The sequence below is a fragment of the Clarias gariepinus genome, chromosome 1, assembly GCF_024256425.1.
Source record: "Clarias gariepinus isolate MV-2021 ecotype Netherlands chromosome 1, CGAR_prim_01v2, whole genome shotgun sequence".
NCBI lineage: Eukaryota > Metazoa > Chordata > Actinopteri > Siluriformes > Clariidae > Clarias > Clarias gariepinus.
The window spans coordinates 22,944,351-22,959,338 of record NC_071100.1 but is presented as its reverse complement, the minus strand read 5'-3'; the positions used below and the strand labels follow the sequence as shown (position 1 = coordinate 22,959,338).

Below are 14,988 nucleotides of genomic sequence, written 5' to 3'. Positions count from 1 at the left end.
AAAACTCCACTCAGTGTCTCATATTTGTTCTGACAGCCTGATTCTTTCTGTCTTGACCATTGTATCTATAAGTTATTATTTGTTTCTTTTTTGAAAAAAAAAAAACAGAGCAGTTAAAGGTGGTTGGGCCAGAAGCTTCTCTTGATGCTGTTGCTGGTGAAAATCTGGTTCTTCCTTGTTTCATCAAACCCAACACCAGTGCTGTGGACATGACAGTGGAGTGGCTGAGGCTAGAGGAAATGCCCTTATTAGTGCATCGCTACAGGGATCATGCAGACAGATATGAAAAGCAGACTCCATCATACGGAGGAAGAACATCACTGTTCAAAGAAGAGCTACAGAAAGGCAACGCTTCACTCAAACTCTCACCTGTCCGAGTCTCTGATGAAGGAAAATATAAGTGTCTCATTGAGGACAAATCCTGGTATGATGACATCATTGTTCACATCAGGGTTGAGGGTAAGTAACATTTTTGCATTTAAGCTTTACACAATTAACTTCACAGAAAACCTGTATATTATGATACCATAATATCAGTGGTTTTTGCATACATTATTTGTATTTTCTATTGTATTTTTTGTTTGTTTGGGTTTTAGAATGGGAGTTAGCTTAATGCGCCCAATGAGAGAAATCTTTAAGGGGGACCATTTGGAAAGATCTTTCTTGATTTGTTCAAGAAGAATACCAAAATTATGTTTAAAAAGATGATTATGTTGGGGAGTAATACAGATACCAAGATATGTGAATTTATTTTTGACTATCTTCAGTGGTATGTTGGAGTACTGTAACTGCATGTCTACTTTACTAATTGGAAAACATTCACTTTTATGCGGATTGAGTTTATAGCCAGAAAGCTGACCAAAATTCTCAAGTAAGGAAAGAGCTGCCGGTAAAGAAGTCTGTGGGTTAGAAATAAAAGCAAGAAAACATGCATATGCATATAGAGTAACTTTATGCACGGCGTCACCACATGAAATACCAGTAATCTGTTTTACATTCACGTAAAGCAATTGCTAAAGGCTCAATAGCAAGGGCAAATAATAGTGGGCTTAACTGGCAACCCTGACGAGTTCCATGATGTAATTTAAACGGTTGAGGAAACAGGCCATTTGTCAAAACTACAGCGGTGGGAGCACTATAAAGTAATTTAATCCAAGAAAGTTAGGCCGGACAGAACCCAAATTTTCCAAAAACTAAAAAAAGGTATTCCCACCCTACCCTATCAAACGCCTTCTCAGCATCCAAAAAGACAACACATTCTGGAACAGAATAATGCTGAGAATATACCACATTCAGTGAACGGCGGATGTTAAAAAAAGACTGACGGTTCTTTATAAATCCTGTTTGATCAGGTGAAATGATGGTGGGGAGAACACCTTCAAGTCTTGAGGCAAGCACCTTAGCTAAAATTTTTACGTCACAATTAAGCAGGGAAATAGGCCTATATGAAGCACAATCCAAAGGGTCCTTATCCTTTTTAAGCAATAAGGAGATACATGCTTGATTTAAAGGGGAGAATACCGGTCTTAAAGGACTCTGCAAAAACAGTCAGAAAAGGAGCAAGCTGTGCAGAGAATTTTTTATAAAAATCTGACGGAAAACCGTCGGGTCCTGGGGATTTCCCAGATTGTAAGGAAACAATGGCAGCTATCACCTCCTCGTCTAAAATTGGCTTTTCTAAAAGATTACGGGCATCAGAAGATAGTATGGGGACATTTAATTGATCAAGAAATTGTTTAGTATACTTCTGCAAGAAGGGGTTAGCGGTGTACAAAGTGGAGTAAAAATCTCTAAATTTTTCATTAATGAAATAAATCAGGAGTGTTGAAAGAAAAGGGGAGATGTGGCAGAAAAGGTGAGCTTTGTGAGACCCTAGTGGAGAGTCTGCATGGAGTAGATGTGAATCCCTGCCATGTCACCCTATACGACTGGCCTTATAGATAAGAAACAATCCATTGCCATGCTATGCCACAGTTTCCAAGGCTTGCACGGTCAAGTACTGCTGAGAGGTCCAGGAGGATGCGGACAGATGACAGTTTAGCCAAATCTGGCACAATGGAATTCCTTTGAATCCAGACTGGTTAGGGTTATTAAGGTTGTTCTGTGAGAGATAAAGAGACATTTGGTTAAAAAAAAATGTAAAGGAAAGGAGAGAAGTGATATCGCCTGATAGCTTAAAAAGATAAATCGGTCTAACCCTAGTTACTGACATCTGCTGGATATAGGCAGTGTTTTTTGAGGATAGGAGTAACCCTTGCCTTCTTAAATGCAGCAGGAACATTACCAGATGATATAGTAAGATTGATGATGAAGGGGAAGATGTACTGTAGAGGTTGGGGAAGATCTGGCAGATTTTAAAAAAATTTTCCAACATAAAAGACAAAAGACTCATCCACAGTCAGGGAGGATGGAGCAGAAGGTACATCGGACACAGTACATCGGATAAAAATAGCTGTGCTATCTCTAATGGTAGAAAAGAAAAGGATTCAGGGTCTGGAAAGGATAATAGACAGGATTATGTAGGGTAAGAGTGAAGGATATCGTGTAATGATCAGAGTTGTGAAGTGGGATAGCAGTGATATCTTTAGCGGGAGATGGACAGAAGAAAACCAGGTCGGGGGATTTCCCACTGTTGATCACTCAAACAGCTGACTCAAACTACCCGCTAACCCCTCTACAATTTTGCTTCTTCAATGTCTTTAGATCACATAGGCCTGGTTTGGTGGCAATCATGTAAATTCCCTAGGAGGAGTATATCAAAATCCAATGGATGCGTTTTAGCAAATGACACAAAATAACTGCATGTTTGTGTGCGTGGTGTGTGAGTTTGTGTGTTGACATTTGTGATGTGTGTTAGTATGTGTGTGTGAGACATGTGAATTGTTAGTGTGTGTGTTTCTACGTGCATGCATGAGAGAGAGAGATGTGAGTGTGTGAGTTTTAAATTTGTAATGTGTGTGTATGTGTGTAAAGTATGAGTGTGTTTGTGCGTGTGTGTGTGCATGTATGTGTCCATGTGTATCCGTGTGTGGCCAAGATTTATTTATTTTTTTGTTTGTTTTTTATTGTGGCCAAGATGTGGGTGTTTGAGTGTTACAATTTCTGATGTGTATGTGTGTAGATTAGGCTGCAGATGCTGGAAAAAAAGCAATACACTATGATGTTACTCAGTGTGATGTCACTGAATGTGATGTCACTGAATGTGTCACTAAATATAATGACGCTCAATATAATGACACAAAGTTATTAACCACTTTTCAGCATAAGTTTAAGTCATGTGCACAGCTGACCCGTTTGAGATATCAAAAATCCCTCTACAATTGTCCATCCTTAATGTCCTTAGATCACATCGGCCCCGGTTTGGTGGTGATCGTATAAATTCCCTAGGAGGAGTATATCAAAATCCATCAAAAGTTGTTCAGATAGCAACAAACAGCTCAATTAGGTCTAAATGTGTACCGAGTTTTGTGTGCATACGTGCATGTGTGTAGCAAGTGCTGCATAGCAAGTGAGCTATGCAGCCAAATCTCTTGTGAGGGCCCCGGGTCACGCAACTCTTGGGCATCCTAATGGCAGTAGATTCCAACCTGTCTGCCAATTTTAAAAAAAGTTTTTAAGCATGTTAAGACCCCCATAAAGCCCAACATAGTGGGTAAAAAAATCCTTAGGAAAACAAGAGGGTCCTGCACATCCTATAATGCTTTTGCCCTAAAAACAAGAGGGTCCTGCACATCCTATAGTGCTTGGGCCCTAAACACAAGAGGATCCTGCACATCCTATAGTGCACAAGAACCGATGCCATAGCCACCCGGACACACCGAAAGAAACAGTGGGCAAAGAGTGCACGTTCACTTAAAGGGGAATGCCTAAAAGACAAAAGTGACAGTTTGGGTCTAATGAAACAAATTATAACAGTGTCCACTGATGTCAAAAGGGACTTAGCAACTAAACTCTAATGTCTATACTGTGTGTGTGTGTATATATAAATATATGTACGTGTGTTTGTGTATGAATTAGCTACTTTTCAGCATTAGACATCTAAACATGATATGTAAACATGAAGCCATATTAAAAGAACAAGAGGAAATAGTGGACATAGTTTAGTACTGCAGGAGTCAGGCCAAAACCATGTCTAGTCAATGGGCTCATAAATGTAAAAATGAGTTATGAGCGTCAAAATCATATTCTTTCCATGTAAAATGTTTGAACAAATGTTTGAAAAATGTTTGTAACAGACTCATCTCTCTAAGTAAATTTTTCATTATATAATATCTACTTATATATATTTGCATATATTTGTAATATCACATTTATTCAAAGCTTCAATTTTATGTAATATGTGGATAGCCATTAGATATTAGCTTAGCCTACTATACCAGTATTTCTTGCTATTTTCTTTGCCTACTGATTATTGTTTATTTGCTATTTCTTTTAGTTTTACTCTTAATTCATAAGGTACCTGGCATCTTATTAAAACGTCAAACACTGAGATGAATCCTGACTCGTCTGTACTTTATGGATGGAGTTTGACTTGCTGTTAAATTGCATGCGTAGATGCAAGGAGAACAGTACAATGGTCAAAAACAAAAGAGACTCAAAATACTATAAGTGTATACTATACATGTCATGGCAGATTCTAAACTGAGGGTTACAGCGGATTCATACACATTCACATTCCATACAAACTTAAATAATTCTTTTGATTGTGTAAAGCTGCTTTGCGACAATGAAAATTGTTAAAAGCGTTATACAAATAATATTGAATTTAATTGAATCTGTCGGACTCAGTGTACAGTAAGAGATTCATGAATCCAAAGATTTAGTGGCTTCTAGGGATTCGATGAGCGCCCTCTAGTGGAATATTATAGGAAAACGCAGTCAGAATCCCTACTGACTCAAGTGACTTGTGAGACTCGGAACCGTTCAGTGAGTGATTCAGAAGGATTCGAATCCGTTAATGTAGCCGGGTTTAACACTCGTAGGTGATCATTAGCAACTCTGAAGCCAAACTAACACGGGCATTTTTATATCCCTAAACTTACGAGTCCTAAAGCGCCGCTACTCCTTAACTGTTAATTAACTGGGTTTTTCGTTTATCTCAAAATTTTGTTAACTGAGCACTCGCGTGGCTAAGCTCATCTCAGTAATCAGGGTGCCTCAGTATAAAGACTGTGTCAAATAGTCTGAAACAAAAATGTTTGTGTGTGTGTGTTCGATAACAAGGTAATATAGGCAGCCTTTCTGAAATTAGTTTTAATACACGAGTCTTAGTTTAGCTCTATACGTGACCTTAAAAGCTTAATATAATTTCAGTATATTTAAAACTTTCTTCTTTTTCATGATTATAGCTCAGGGAAGCCACCCAGTCATCACGATGGAGAGTTATGATAACTCAGGAGGGGTTAATCTAGTGTGTGAGTCCAGAGGCTGGAATCCTGAACCTGTGGTTCTGTGGCTGAATAAAGAAGGAGACACTCTACCAGCTGAAGAGACACAGATACACAGAGAGACTGAGGGCTTCAGTGTGAAACGCCGCATCACTGTTCATGATTATAGTGACTCCAACAGATTTTACTGCAGACTTCAACAGAAACATCACATGATAGAAGCAGAAGTCATCATTAATAGTAAGCAAAATCATTAATACATGAAAAAAAACTTGAAATAAGACATAATAAAATAAAACTTTTAGATTTTTTTAAGATTTATATAGTAACATATGTCATTACATATGAGGTAATTAAACATGAACACGATAAAGATAATACTTTTGTATTAGAACGTGTGCATTTTTGAATTTTTTTTTTGTGTGTGTTTGTTCTGTCTTTCCAGTTATGTCTTGAAATTATGAAGTATTCTTGCCCAGGTTTATAAAAATATCTGTAACAGGCCTGGTTTTATTTCAGGTAAAGTCTTTGAGGCTTGGAAGTGGGACGTCGGCATTTCAGTGTCAGCATGTCTTATTACTCTTGGAGCAATAATAACTGCAGTTATCTGTTACAAGAAAGGTAATCTTAAAATTCCTTTATAACATTCCTAGCACATTCAAACACACTCACTTTAAGTCAGGAAGGGTTGTAAATCATCCACTTATATCAGGTGCGTTAGCGCACAGAAAACCATGCCATGCTTTTTGGGAAGCGAAAGATTTAATTCAGCCCTGTCTTAAAATTTCAGTTTCTTTATCTATTATATATAAAATTACCACAATCCTTTTCTAAAAGTAAAAAAAAGGATATTTAATAAATGAAAAGTTTGAGAGAGTATCACGTTTCTGTCTGCACATCAGGACATTATTACAGAAAACATGATTTAGCTTTAAGGTTTTTCATTAGAAAACCCTAAAGTAGCTATACATTAAAGTTTTTAATTAAAATGCTTAAATGTTTGCAATGTGACATAATTCTGCAACATTATGCAAATTAGCATATTGATACTTAGACCTCAATAAATTCAATTATATTTTATTTTGTATTACTCCTTTAACAATGGACATTGTAAAGCTTTAAACAACACCCCCCAAAAAATGTTTTTTATATAAATTTAAAATATAGATGCTCCGATCAGCATTTTTGGGGACGATCACCGATTACCGATCACCAAGATCATGATCTGGCGATTGTTGATCACTGCCGATCACAGAATGGCGGGGGAATGGGAATCTTTTATCTATAATCTAGCAGAGTTTGCACCATTTGTAGAAATGAAACTAACTCTAAATTAACTATATATTTTAAAAAAAAACTGTAAAAATAGGCTACATTCAAGATCTTGAAGAACCACCAAATGTTTATTTTAGAAAATGAGAATTTTACAGAAACTGCTGTATGGTTCACGTCGTTTAAATGCATCACTCACAGTCGGCTGGTTGAGGGATGGGGATGTTGTTGGCTTCGGCTGGTTTAGTTTCTCATACTCGGCATATTCATTTGTATGACGTGTTCTAAGATGCCTAATCATGTTAGTGGTGTTAAAATGCCGGTGCTTGCTTCCACCTCGAGAGATTTCATCACGACATACATTGCAAACGGCTAACTTTACATCTTTATCGGACACTTGAAAAACTTCCAGACGGGAGAACTCGTGTTGCCACTGGTAAGCTCCGCTCTGCTGTTGTTTACCTGTGCGCCGTGCATGCACATGTGAAAAAGTCGCACAAGTAATTTCCGTCCATTGATCGGCGCTTTTGGGGTTCACTGATCAAGCTATTTTAAACCAATATCGGCCGATCATGATCTGTGGCCGATCAATCGGAGCATCACTAATTAAAAAGGTAATTTTTTAAATATATGAATATATATATATCTCCAAAGCCATTGTGGATGCTGAAGGAGAAGGTGACATGAAAAGCTCTCAGAGAGATCATAAAGAAGAAACCTTGAGAGTAATAAAAGACTTAAAAGGGTATCCATACTCATTTGGGTGATACAGGATAGTGTGATAATTAAAAAATGAAATACCTTCCATAACTGTATTATATGAGATCAAATGTGAAATGTATAATAATAAATGTGTTCATATAAGTCTACTAATAAAGAATTAGGTACAAAATGGTTCATGACAATTTCAGTTTTAAAACTATAAGTGACATTAAAACATACCAGTTCACCATAAAACTATAAGTGTTGGATTAAGGTGGTACAAGTAACTTAGTGCCATGTGCGACTGGCCTGGGCACATTCAGAGCACATTAGCTTAAACACACATTGAGACAACCTTTATGGCAGGGCTACAGGAAAAAAGGAATTCGCAGTCCATCTTCTAGACAGTTATCAATTTTTAACTTTCCAAACCAACAGGTGCAACAACAGTACAGACCACCGTATCAGGCAAAATAACAGCATCCTTACAGAAACACAAATAAAACTGCACTGTAAAAAAAAAGACAGCCACAACGGAAAAAAGTATAGTGAGTTGCACAGCGTTATTAAGTTCACTTAATTTTAATAGAAATTTGCTGGCCAAACAAAATATTTCACCTTGCTGTTTAGTTGACAAATTGTGTACCCAGTTCAAAATCTTAAGTTGACTCAACTCAATTCAAATACAGTGGCACCTCAAATTGCGAGTAACGTGGTTTGCGAGTGTTCCGCAAGACGAGCAAAGATTTGTAAGAAATTTGACTTTAAAAACGAGCAAGACTTGGTTTACGAGTACAGAGTATCATGTCTTACACATGCGCTTTTTGTTTTGACGCCGAGCGTCACGTGATCACAACTGTGGGTAATCGTCTCCCCTGCTTGGTCTTAATATGGTATAATCAACATCTGTGCACGTGTGTACTGTTTACTATAACACTGTGCCCACCTGTGTGTGTGTAAAACATATTTTATTTTGTGTTTGTAGGTGTGCAGCGTTCATGTACTGTTTATTATAACACAAGTGTGCGCCCATTTAAAGCAAAAGAAAGTCTCATTAGAGAGGTTCAAGATCCCTTTTCTTTCTCTTCCTGGGTTAGCATGCCATTATGTGTAACGCGTAATTTGACACCATGCCCCTTCAAACACACACACTTTTCTCTCGCCTTTACACACACATACACACAGACTCCATACAGAAACACTCCTCTGTCGAGATTCTTTTTAAAGGTAAAGTAGAAGTTAATTTGTTTTTTATTTTTAATTTACAGCAGTGATTCTGTTAGCGTGCGCTCATGTTAAGCGTTAATGTGTGTGTATGTAAAACTCGAGTAAGAGAGGGGAAAGTGTTACTGTGTAAGACGAGAAAGGGAGAAAGGCTGATTCCTCCTTTCCTCTTACTTTAGCTTCACTTAAGGCACTTCAAGGCAAAGTGGGGAAAAAGATACAATTATAAATGTTTAGCTCTCTAACTCCTGTTCCTGCTCACCTCAGTAATGTCAGGGTGCCTCAGTATAACAATAAGCGGAAAACACCAGCCTCACATATACAACGTTTATTGTCTTAAATACCTGTAGGCTAACTAAAACATATTTTATATGTAAAAATTAAATACTCAATAAGTGCTCACCAAAATCATAGAATCCACAAAACGGACATCCTCACGTCTTCAGTGCAGTCTGATACCGTCAGTCTGGTAATGGGAAGGGGGCGGGGTTTTATAAATCACGTGATTGCACCTCAATGAAGATAAATTACTGACTCAACTTGATTTTTTACATTTATTCAGTCTGGGTCTCCAAAGTATTAAAGAACATTGGTTACCTGTTGTCTCAACAAATACCACTGTAAAAAGTTGGGCCACCAATACAGTATTACTTCATTCAACATTTATCTAGTTGGAATTTTTACAGTGTGCTTTGCAATATTTAAATAATAGAAGTAGTCATGAAAATAGTAAGTACAACAATATTGCAACAGCAGCATGATTATGAATATTTATTGCTACCTTTAGAATGCTTTCTATCTTGTCTTACTGATAGAGAATTAATTCTTGTGGCTGTCAAAATCCAATTTGAACAGAATTTAACTTTCAGTGGACATCATAAACAGGTGATTAAGTCTGTTTTGGCCCACTGTCGATCTCAGTTTGTTAGTAGTAGTTCCAATTTTGAAAAAGAAGTCTAGCATTGGTAAAACGCAAAGTCCTAAATATCCAGAGTACTACTGTATGTCAACATGTGGAACCCTGCTGGGGTGTACTTGTTTTTTTTAAATAAATTCTCTGAATTGTTCAATTTCGTCAACAAAATCTTCCACCAATTCAATTAATTTAATTTTATTTTATTTGTATAGTGCTTTTAACAATTGTCATTGTCGCAAAGCAGCTTTACACAATTAAAATGAATTATTTAAGTTAGTATGGAATGTGAGTGTGCATGAATGAAAATGGTCAGATAGTCCCTGATAAGCAAGCCGAGGGCGACAGTGGCAAGGAAAAACTCCCCAAGATGGCAGGAGGAAGAAACCCTAAGAGGAACTGAACTCTACAGGGAACCCATCCTCATTGGGTGAAACTAAGAGCAGGAATTAATCTGCATTTATACAGTGTGTTAGGTGGCAGCCAGTTTAGCTATAACAGTTGATGTTAATTGATGTTAATATGAAGTCCAGGCAGTTATTGGAGGCTCAGGTAAACTGCAGCCAAGTCAAGTCCTCAGAGAAACAGCTGTCAACATCAATCGAGGCCAGAAACGTTTTCGTGAAACTGTCCCCAGACACCAGACGCATCCCAAAGACACACACGGGGCATCCTTGTGATGAGTTCTCCAACCAGAAGCAGGGCACCATGTTAAGTCAGACAGGTCCAGAGGGCAGAGGGGGTCTGGATCACTGGCAGCTCAGGAACGACATCTCTCTGGAGAGAGGGGGGGGAGAACAGGGGAGGGGAGAGCAGAATAGGAGATATAACAGTCAGGTATGGTCACACTCACATAATGTATAATGTAATTATATATTTAGTGTAGCATGCAAGCAGAGACTTCGGCAGGACTAACTATAACAGCATAACTTAAAGGGAGAGCCAGAAGGAAACACAGACATTAGGGCTCCCTAATATGTAAAGCAACCAATCACCCATCAACAAACCTGAATGATCAATGAAAGTGGGGAAGACAGCATCTAAACATACTCTACATCCATGAGTCCCCCTGATCTGCTCCTATACCCAAGGCAAATTTATTTATAAAAATGCTTAATTAAATAAATAGGTTTTTAGCCCAGACTTAAACACTGAGACTGTGCCTGAGTCCCGAACACGATTTGGAAGACTATTCCACTAACTTTGGGACTTAAGAAAGACAGAAAAAAAGAAAAAGAGCTGTAAGACAAAGCTCTGCCCCCTGCAGAAAATTCTGCAATTTTATAGTTTTAATAATGCACGGTACTGACAAGCAGCCTGCATCCTTTGATCGAAGTAGGCGTGGTGGATCGTAAGATACTAGCAGTTCGCTCAGATACTGCGGCACGAGACCATTTAATGCTTTATATGTCAAGAGTAGTATCAATGCGAAATTTCACAGGGAGCCAATGCAGTGAAGATAAGATAGGAGTGATGTGCTCGTATCTTCTGGTTCTAGTGAGGACTCTTGCTGCTGCATTCTGGACTAATTGAAGCTTGTTTATGCACCTAGCTGAACTTACAGTAAGACCTTACAATAGTCCAACCTAGAGGTGATAAAAGCATGAACTCGTTATTTCTGCATCGTTTAGCAACAATATATTTCTGAGGTGAAAGAATGCAATCCTGGTAATATTATCTACATGAGATTTAAATTAAAGACTAGAATCTATAATCACACTGAGGTCTCTTACTGTTGCACTAGATAGAACAGAAAAGCCATCTAAACTTACAGTGTGATCTAAAATCTTGCTTCTAGCTGTATGCGGTCCTATGACTAGAACTTCTATCTTATCAGGATTAAGCAGAAGGAAGTTAATTAGCATCCAGTCTCTTATATCCTTTACGCATTGCTCAACTTTAGCAGGCTGGTTTTTCTCATCTGGTTTTGCTGAGATTTATAACTGTGTGTTGTCAGCATAACAATAAAAACTTAACATAATTACGGATTATTTTGCCCAAAGAAAGCATGTAAAGGGAAAAAAGCCGTGGGCCTAAAAATGAACCCTATAAAACACCAAACTCCACTAGAGAACATGCAGAATCATTACCATTTAAATCTACCTACTGATAACGATCGGTCAAATAGGATCTAAGCCAGGAGAGGGCTGTTCCCTTAATTCCTACTACATTTTCTAATCTGTGAAGAAGAATAGCGTGATCAATGGTGTTAAAAACTGCACTGAGGTCGAGTAATACAAGCATAGTTACACAACCCTGATCAGAGGCCAATAGGGAGGTCATTTACTACTTTAACTAGTGCTGTCTCTGTGCTGTGATAAGGCCTAAATCCTGACTGATAAAATTCATGTATGCCATTTCTATGTAGATATGAGCATAGATGCTTCGCTACTATTTTTTCCAGAATCTTGGATATAAAAGGGAGGTTTGATATTGGCCTGTAATTGGACAGCTGACAGGGGTCAAGGTCAGGTTTCTTAATTATCGGTTTAATAACTGCTAATTTAAAAGATTTTGGAACATACCCAATGCTGAGTGAAGAATTAATTATACTAATTATATAATTTAATTAACTCAATAGTTCTGTTATTTCTTTCACTATCTGTTTGAGAAATGTGTCGGTATAGGATCTAATATACAGGTTGATGAATTTGCAGAAGAGATGAGTGAAATTAGTTCATTCTCTTCAAGGGGAGTAAAGTATTTTGGGTTCCGATCTGACATGGTTAGTTTAACATCTCCATCAATTACATTGTGCGGTTTCAAAACCTTAATTTTCTGCCTAATATTTACAATTTTATTACCAATACAATTTTATTACCCTGTGTGGTAGTTGATGTGAATGTACGTTTAATACAGTAACGCGGCACTGTGCGTACATTATTACTATGACAAACTTTATTTGGGACAGATAGTGATCTGAGATGTAAACTTCATTGTGAATAAATTTCTCATACTTAATCTGAAGAATATTATTAAGTCTAACGTGTGACCTGCTTTATGGGTCGGTCCTACCACACACTGATTTACTCCTACTGAGTTGTCCTACACCACATCTTAGGCATATTTTTTCTAGTGATTAGCTGCTCCCATCTTGCATGGCGATGGATGAAAGAATCCAAATGTTTGCTTAATGTTTTGTAAGTAGAATACCTCTAATCAAGTTTGGAGACGAGTTGGAGACGAGTGTATGACAGCTCAAAAAAAATTGCCAAGTAAGGTGATTCGCCATTGTTTTAGCATCGGCCTTTTGCCCTGTAAACAGCATCAGGTGAAGTTGTCATGGCGAGACTCGTACAACATAGTGGCGTTTCCAGTGGTTGAGCAATCTGTCCCCCTGTCTCTGACTCATTAACTAAGTGAGGTGGTAGTGAGGCATGATTGGTGTCACCTTGTCAAAGCTAGAGTTAGTTGCAGCAAAAACTAAGGGTCCAGTTGTAGTTGTTTCAGCCACACCAGTGATTGCTGGCAGTCCTCCTGCTCTCGATAAGCGTTTTCTGGATGACTAGATGATGATTCTGCAATTTTTAAATATCCAGTCAATTTAATTTTAAATAATCCAGAATTTTCTTCAGCCATTGTGCTTTTTCGTTTTTGTACTCCGCTATCATATTTTTTTTTTTATATTTTGCCGCTGTGCTGTTTACTCAGAATGACACAACAGTGACACAGTGACCTCACTAATCTGTGCACAAATACCCATTTTTTTAAATGTTTCTCATGGCGCAATAGGGGTCAAGTGGGATTTTTTTTTTAAGTAAATTTAAATTTACCCCTGAGTCCCCTGTTTTTTTTTTTCCTTTACATAAGGAAAAAAATAAAATCACAAAAGGCTTGATTAAACAAATACATTATCAGTCTAGATTTAAACACTTTGAATTGTAAACATGTTCCATGACTTTAGGGCTTTGTAAGAAAAAGCTCTCGCCCCAGCTAGAATATTCATTATACATATTATATTTCATTTTACAAGGTACCTTGTAAAAACTGTACAAGGCAGCTATTAATTGAAGTAGGCATAGCAGATCAGATTTTGTTAGTGTCTTCTTACATTTTCCCAGGTTTCCCTCTCTCTTTGTTCTCTGCGAGTTCTTTCTCATTCCTTACACATATGACAAAATTTCCTATAGATCGTTTTCCTCTCTTTTTTTCCCTTGATTTCACCAGACGAAGATGATGACTCTTGCTGTCTTGATCTGGCAGATGTGCATGATGCAGGGTTCTTGGCTAATGGTTTCTACAGTATGTCTCTTTATGCTATTAATAAACTAGAATATTCAGACACCATCTTGTGGTGTGGATGGAGTTTGCCTGTTCTCCCTGTGCTTGGTGGGCTTTCTGAGGGTGCGCCGGTTTCCTAATACACTACAAAGACATGCAGATTATGTTAATTGGCATTCCCAAATTTGCGAGACAGAGGCAAAAATAGTATGTGAACCTTTAGGAATTTCATGTTTTCTGCATTGATTTGTCATAAAATGTGATCTGATCTTCATCTAAGTCAAGAGTATTTGATGTGCCTAAAATAAATAACACAAAAAATCTGACCTTTCATGTCTTCAACACACACATTCAACATTCAAAATGGTAGTGAAAAAAGTAAGTGAAACCTTGAAATTAATAACTGGTTGACTGACCCTTGGCTGCAATAACCTCAACCAGACACTTCCTATAGCTATGGATCAGATTTGCATCGTTTAAGAGGAATTTTAGCCCATTCTTCCTGGCAGAACAGCTTTAGCTCTATCATATTGTTTGGACATCTCATGTGTATGGCTCTCTTCAAGTCATTCTATAGCATCTCTATTGGGTTGAGGTCTCTGCTCTGACTTGGCCAGTTCAAAAGTTTTTTTTCTGAAGCCATTCTGTTGTGGACTTGCTCTGGTATTTTGGATTATTTTCCTGTTGTATCACCCTACTTTTACAGAGGTTCAGCTGACATACAGATATTCTTATATTATCTTTAAGAATTTTTGACTACAAGCTGACTATGACTACAAGCTGGCCCAGCAAAGCAGGTCCAAATCATGATACTTCATTTCCACCATACTTTACGGTTGTGAGGATTTCATGATGATATGCAGTGCCCTTTTTACGTCAGATGTATATTTGGTTCTTTCCAAATAATTTAATATTACTTTTACAAAAATTCACAAAATATTTTGTCAATATCGCTGTGGAGTGTCAATGTGCTCTTTCACAAACTTAAGGGCGTGCAGAAATGTTCTTTTTATTAAGCAGCGGCTTTTTTGTGATGTCCTGCCATGGACACGCTACGTGTCAATTAGGGTTGTGCCGATAGACGATACTATTGTCTATCGACGATAGTCTCGTCTATCGACGATAGTCAGCTATATGGACGATACAGATGTCGCCATTAAAAACCCACGTTTCAAGAAAAGGAATCCCGTGACTTGCCACGGCTGCGCACGGCAAGCTGTGAAAATGCCCTTCATTACCTGTATGGGGCAGTCGTGTTTCAGTCTGAAG

At 37.8% G+C, this 14,988-nt stretch overlaps 1 pseudogene; it reads left to right on the top strand.

Moving 5' to 3' along the window:
• The window catches only part of LOC128524727 (butyrophilin subfamily 2 member A2-like), a 51,106-nt pseudogene that overhangs the window by 3,178 nt on the left and 32,940 nt on the right, over positions 1–14,988 (top strand).